This window comes from Entelurus aequoreus, linkage group LG03 (genome assembly GCF_033978785.1).
Source record: "Entelurus aequoreus isolate RoL-2023_Sb linkage group LG03, RoL_Eaeq_v1.1, whole genome shotgun sequence".
In the NCBI taxonomy this organism is placed as follows: domain Eukaryota; kingdom Metazoa; phylum Chordata; class Actinopteri; order Syngnathiformes; family Syngnathidae; genus Entelurus; species Entelurus aequoreus.
The window spans coordinates 23,293,621-23,299,961 of record NC_084733.1 but is presented as its reverse complement, the minus strand read 5'-3'; the positions used below and the strand labels follow the sequence as shown (position 1 = coordinate 23,299,961).

Here is a 6,341-nt window from a genome sequence, read left to right as displayed (position 1 = left end):
ATTGAAAATGCAAACTGAAAGCATTTTTTTTCCCTCTACCAATCTAGGAACTAAGAATTCTGATGATATATATGGAGGCCTCAGATGTGAAGTTAAAGTACCGTATTTTTCGGAGTATAAGTCGCTCCGCCCGAAAATGCATAATAAAGAAGGAAAAAAACGTATACCGTAAGTCGCATTTTTTGGGGACATTTATTTGATAAAACCCAACACCAAGAATAGACGTTTGAAAGGCAATTTAAAATAAATAAAGAATAGTGAACAACAGGCTGAATAAGTGTACGTTATGAGGCATAAATAACCAACTGAGAACGTGCCTGGTATGTTAACGTAACATATTATGGTAAGAGTCATTCAAATAACTATAACATATAGACATACTTGCCAACCTTGAGACCTCCAATATCGGGAGGTGGGGGGGCGGGGGGTGCGTGTTTGGGGCGGGGGCGTGGCCAAGGGCGTGGTTAAGAGGAGAGTATATTTACAGCTAGAATTCACCAAATCAAGACATACTTGAATTTCAGTATTCTGCAGGCTATCCGGTAGGTGGCAGTATTGTCCTGTTTAAGAGTGTCACAACATTGCTCTTTACGGCAGACGAACTGCTTTACGGTAGACTAAACGTGCCTGCTGTTGTTGTGTGTTGTTACCGCGCTGGGAGGACGTAAATGAAACTGCCTAACAATAAACCCACATAAGAAACCAAGAACTCTCTCTGCTTGTTGTGCACTCTACTCTCTAAAAGCCGTAGATGTTATGACGTCATTGGGCAGGCAAGCTGCTGGGAAAGCGGACGTGAGAACGGCTGTCCCCACTCAGGTCCGCATTGAGCTGGAGGGGGCGTGGCCTCCAGCTCCGGCTGAATACCGGGAGTTTGTCGGGAGAGGGGCTGAATACCGGGATTCTCCCGCTAAAAACGGGAGGGTTGGCAAGTATGCATATAGAACATGCTATACGTTTACCAAACAATCTGTCACTCCTAATCGCTAAATCCCATGAAATCTTATACGTCTAGTCTCTTACGTGAATGAGCTAAATATTATTTGATATTTTACGGTAATGTGTTAATAATTTCACACATAAGTCACTCCTGAGTATAAGTCGCACCCCCGGCCAAACTATGGAAAAAACTGTACGGTACATACTGTATTTTTCGGATTATAAATCACAGTTTTTTTTATAGTTTGGCCGGGGGTGCGACTTATACTCAGGAGCGACTTATGTGTGAAATTATTAACACATTACCGTTAGGGATGTCCGATAATGGCTTTTTGCCGACATCCGATATTGTCCAACTCTTTAATTACAGATACTGATATCAACCGATAACGATATATACAGTCGTGGAATTAACACATTATTATGCCTAATTTGGACAACCAGGTATGGTGAAGATAAAGTCCTTTTTAAAAATAATAAAATAAGATAAATTAAAAAAAAATGTCTTGACTAAAAAAGAAAGTCAAACAATATAAAAACAGTTACATAGAAACTAGTAATTACTGAAAATGACTAAAATTAACTGTTAAAGGTTAGTACTATTTGTGGACCAGCAGCACGCAAAATCATGTGTGCTTACGGACTGTATCCCTTGCAGACTGTATTGATATATATTGATATGTAATGTAGGAACCAGAAATATTAATAACAGAAAGAAACAACCCTTTTGTGTGAATGAGTGTAAATGGGGGAGGGAGGTTTTTTGGGTTGGTGCACTAATTGTAAGTGTATCTTGTGTTTTTTATGTTGATTTAATTTAAAAAAAAAAAAACGATGCCGATAATAAAAAAACAGATACCGATAATTTCCGATATTCCATTTTAAAGCATTTATCGTCCGATAATATCGGCAGGCCGATATCATCGGACATCTCTAATTATCGTAAAATATCAAATGATATTATTTATCTCATTCCCGTAAGAGACTAGGCGTATATCAGCAATCGTCACACACACACACGTCAACCAATACAAATTTGGCGGGGACAGGTCATGGCAGAAGTGCATTGTGGGAAAAAAAGATGCTACCTGCTACTACTTCCGTGCCTATGAAAATTGATCATTTCAACATTGGCGGTAACTTATAAAAACTGAGAAGGGCTGAACAAAAATGGCACCGAAAAGGAAATCATATACTGCAGATTACAAGCTGGACGTAGTGAAATATGCATTTGAACGACTCTTACCATGTTACGTTAACATACCAGGCACATTCTCAGTTGGTTATTTATGCGTCATATAACGTACACTTATTCAGCCTGTTGTTCACTATTTATTTTAAATTGCCTTTCAAATGTCTATTCTTGGTGTTGGGTTTTATCAAATAAATTTCCCCCCAAAAATGCGATTTATACTCCAGTGCAACTTATGTTTTTTTCCTTCTTTATTATGCATTTTCAGCCGGTGCGACTTATACTCCGAAAAATACGGTATATATATTTAAATGTATCTGTATATGTGTGTGAATATACAGTACATACACGTGTATATATGAATATACTCTTTCAAACGTTCTTGTAATCAGACCATATTTTCGGCATATTTAGATGGAATCTTTACCTGACATGTTTCTTACCTGACATGTTTCGACTGTCATCTTCAGAAGTGTCACCTGACCACTGTGGACGCCTGTAAGAACAGCTAATGGGCAACACGTCACAGTGGTCAGGTGACACTTCTGAAGATGACAGTCGAAACATGTCAGGTAAAGATTCCGTCTAAAAATGCCGAAAATATTGTCTGACAACAAGAACATTTGAAAGAGAATATGAATAAGAAGACATAATGAACCTTTTTGAGCAAAACTTAATATGAATATGTATATTCAGAAATAGTTATTTAATCCCCGCGGGGAAATTAATTTAAGTTAATTTAATTAAGTTAACTTTAAATTCAGATTTTATGCATAATCCAATTCCAGAACAGGACTGCTGACGGATCAGCCAACTTCCAGCGCCCCTTACATGTGGTAATTTCATATTCAAATACTATTTAAAAAGGTTAATTCTAACATTTTGTATTTATTTTTACTTTAAAAAAAAAAATCTAGTCATAAAAAAATGTAGTCTAAACAAGCTCTATAGCAGGGGTGTCAAACTCATTTTAGATCGGGGGCCAAATGGAGAAAAATCTACTCCCAAGTGGGCCGGACTGGTAAAATCGCGGCACGATAACTTAAAAATAAAGACAACTTCAGATTATTTTCTTTGTTTAAAAATAGAACAAGCACATTCTGAAAATGTACAAATCATAATGTTGTTGTGTTTTTACACTTACATGTTGCGGTTAATAATATTCTATCTTTATTTGTCGTTATTCTGAATAAATGATGTGATAATGTTCATCAGTCAAGTCATTGGTGTTAATTTTCAATCTATCAAGATAAACAAATACCAAAATCAAAATACAGGATGTTATTTATGTAGTTTGCTCATTTTCCTCGACTAGTGCGCTAACATCGTGCAGTTTTTTGTTTTTTTTTTACATATGTAGCATAATCTACAAAGATACAAAGAATTGCTATTGCGACATCTAGTGGACATATTTAGAACAGCCGTTTCTTTCATTCAAAAATTTTGGCTCATTTTTATACTTAGCAAACTCATCCCGCGGGCCGGATAAAACCTGTTCGCGGGCCTGATCCGGCCCCCGGGCCGTACGTTTGACACACCTGCTCTATAGTCACTTATGTCAAAGAAAATTTCCAGTCCATCATCAAAACAGGAAATAACACCCAACAAAAATGAAAACTAGAAACATAGATAAGAAAACATAAAAGTTTTAAAATATTATCCGCGGTGTGTACTAAAGACATCAAATCAGCTGCTAAAAAAAAAAGTCAGCCACATTATTCCCCCCCCCCCGACATGACGCACACGCTGACGTTGGACATTCCACAGCAGCGTGGGCTCTTCCCCCGACTTGTGCCAAATCACAAACCTGCTGAGCACGTTCGAGCGTGTTAAAAAAAAAAAAAAAAAAAAAAAAAGGCATGTAAAAAGCACAGCATCAGTCTGACTCAGCGTGTTTACAAATAGGTTGCTTTTTATTTTTATTAGAATACATACGGTCTGCTGTACAGTTGGCAAGAGAGCTTACATGCGCCAGTAAAGTTAAAACATGCACATTTACCTGTAAAAGTCAACTTGAGCACAAATACACATTTTTCCCCCCTCACAGAGTCCACTTAATAAAACCTTTTATTGCCATATTGATCTGCTTTTTATTGATTATTGATATACGCTCCTAAAATTCCTATTTCTTTTCTTTCTTTGGCAGAACAAAAGAGCACACGAGGCCCTGCATTGAAGGCCTAATGAGCCATGTAGCCCCGCCCCTTTTTATGTCCTCCACAAATTGAGAAATGTACTAAAACAAGAACAAACACAAAATAATACAGGATGTCATACTCTCCAGGAGTGTAATATAACACAAAAATATATATATATTGTCCTTAAAACCACAAATATATTCCATTAATAATAAGGCCCACTTTACAAAATTACATTTTTCTCCTTAAATAAAATCTATCAGCATCCAAAATGAGACATCTTTTTATGCTGTTGTTCTGACAAAAGAAAAAAAAAAAAAGGAGATTCAGTTGGAGAAGGAACTACAAATATGGTGGAATGATTTTTCGGATTGATTTGATGAATTTTTGCGGTAAATAAAAAAGGACACTGAAGCAGGTTTTTCCACAATAAAAGAGAGCGTTAATCCGTTAAAAAGGTCTTCAAGTTAAGTGCTGGTTAAGTGCAGATTATATTCGCCACAATATAGGATGACAGAATGTTTTATTCACAAGCACAAGACTTGAAATGAACACCATGTTGTAGTGTAGTGTTTTTTTTACCATTAGAAAAGAGTCAAGACAGGTCGTCTTATATTCTTTTGTGTATACATGCACATGTTTGACAAATAGAAATCTTGTATTCAGGTGAAAAGAGCCAATACTTATTTATACTCTCGTCAATTTTTGTCTTTTTTAAACTCGCTGTCTTTTTTTTTTTTGGCAAAAGAATGTAAGACGTCAATATTTAATTTATTTAAAAATACATGTAATTTTATCAACAACATTTAGACCATACTCAGTTTTGTACATTTTAGTAAAAAAAAATTACAAAATAAAAGCCAAATTATTAGGGTTTTTTTGACATTACTTTTTGTCTTTTGCAGCAAAAAAGAAAACATTTAACTGCAAATGATGTGTCGTCTTTATATTTGGGGTTGAGAGATTTCTACGAGCAAGTGGCACCAAATTTCTCCCTGCACACACACACGTGCACGCACACACACACACACACACGAGTGACCTGAGGAGACAAAGACTTGCTTGTAAAACTAATATTGTAAAAAAAAAATTTTTTTTTTGTATAGGATTTTGTTGTTTTAAAATACTTTTACTGGTCTTGAAAAATTGGTGTCGTCTTATATTTGGAAGAACTGTCCATAAAATAAAAAATCAAGCTTTTGTTTGGAAGCTGAAAAGAAAACCTTAGAAAGTCATTCTAATATTGTCTCGGTGGGACGGCTCGAGCGCCGAAAAGAATGCAGGATACAACAACAACACACACACACAAAAATGGAGTCTGGAGGAGTTCTTTACGAGCCAAAATGTTACGTGATTTGTCGGCGTGAGTAAAATAGGTGGGATGCTATTTAAAAAAAACTGCAATGATGTCATATCGAGGTTGCATTCAAGCCGCAGGGAGTCTCCGGCAGAACCGGGCACCCTTCTAAGGTTTCGTGGCCATATTTAGAAACCCCAAGTCAGTCGAGACAAAAACAGCCCTTTGACACTTTTAGCGAACTAGACTAGCAAGTTTTTGGGGTTTCCGAACGAGTCTTCACTTTTAGAAAGGAAGACGCTCAGAGGATTGGAAAAACCTCCGAAGGAAACAGGGACTACAAGATTTTACATTTTTGGGGGACTTTTGAGTTTTCTTTGAGGAAAATCCAGGATTTGGGAATTCTTGATTTGGGCTTTGACAAAAAAAATAGAAAAATTGCTTTTGACGTTAACATTTTTTTTCAAAATATTGACTGCTAGAGTGGCGAATAGAATGAAGGACAATTTTTTATTTTTATTTTTTTTAAATCACGTAGTATTGTTTTGTTTTATATGTGGAGTTGAGATTTAATACGTGCAAACCAACAGGTGCTCAGAGCTTGTCTTCCTGTCACACACACACACACACACACACACACACACACACACACACACACACACACACACACACACACACACACACACACACACACACACACACACACACACACACACACACACACAAACAAGAGAGGTGCTGCCTACTAGAAAAAACACTTGTATTTGGGTGAATA

The 6,341-nt window shown here is 36.6% G+C and overlaps 1 protein-coding gene across 5 annotated transcripts in view; it reads right to left on the bottom strand.

The window, feature by feature from the left end:
• Positions 1-6,185: 6,185 nt before the first annotated feature.
• The window catches only part of luzp1 (leucine zipper protein 1), a 92,316-nt gene continuing 92,160 nt past the window's right edge, over positions 6,186-6,341 (bottom strand). For all 5 annotated transcript variants that reach the window (XM_062041473.1, XM_062041471.1, XM_062041476.1 and 2 more), the window contains one exon: positions 6,186-6,341. This exon is cut by the window's right edge. The gene's annotated coding sequence lies outside the window, so the exon portion shown is untranslated.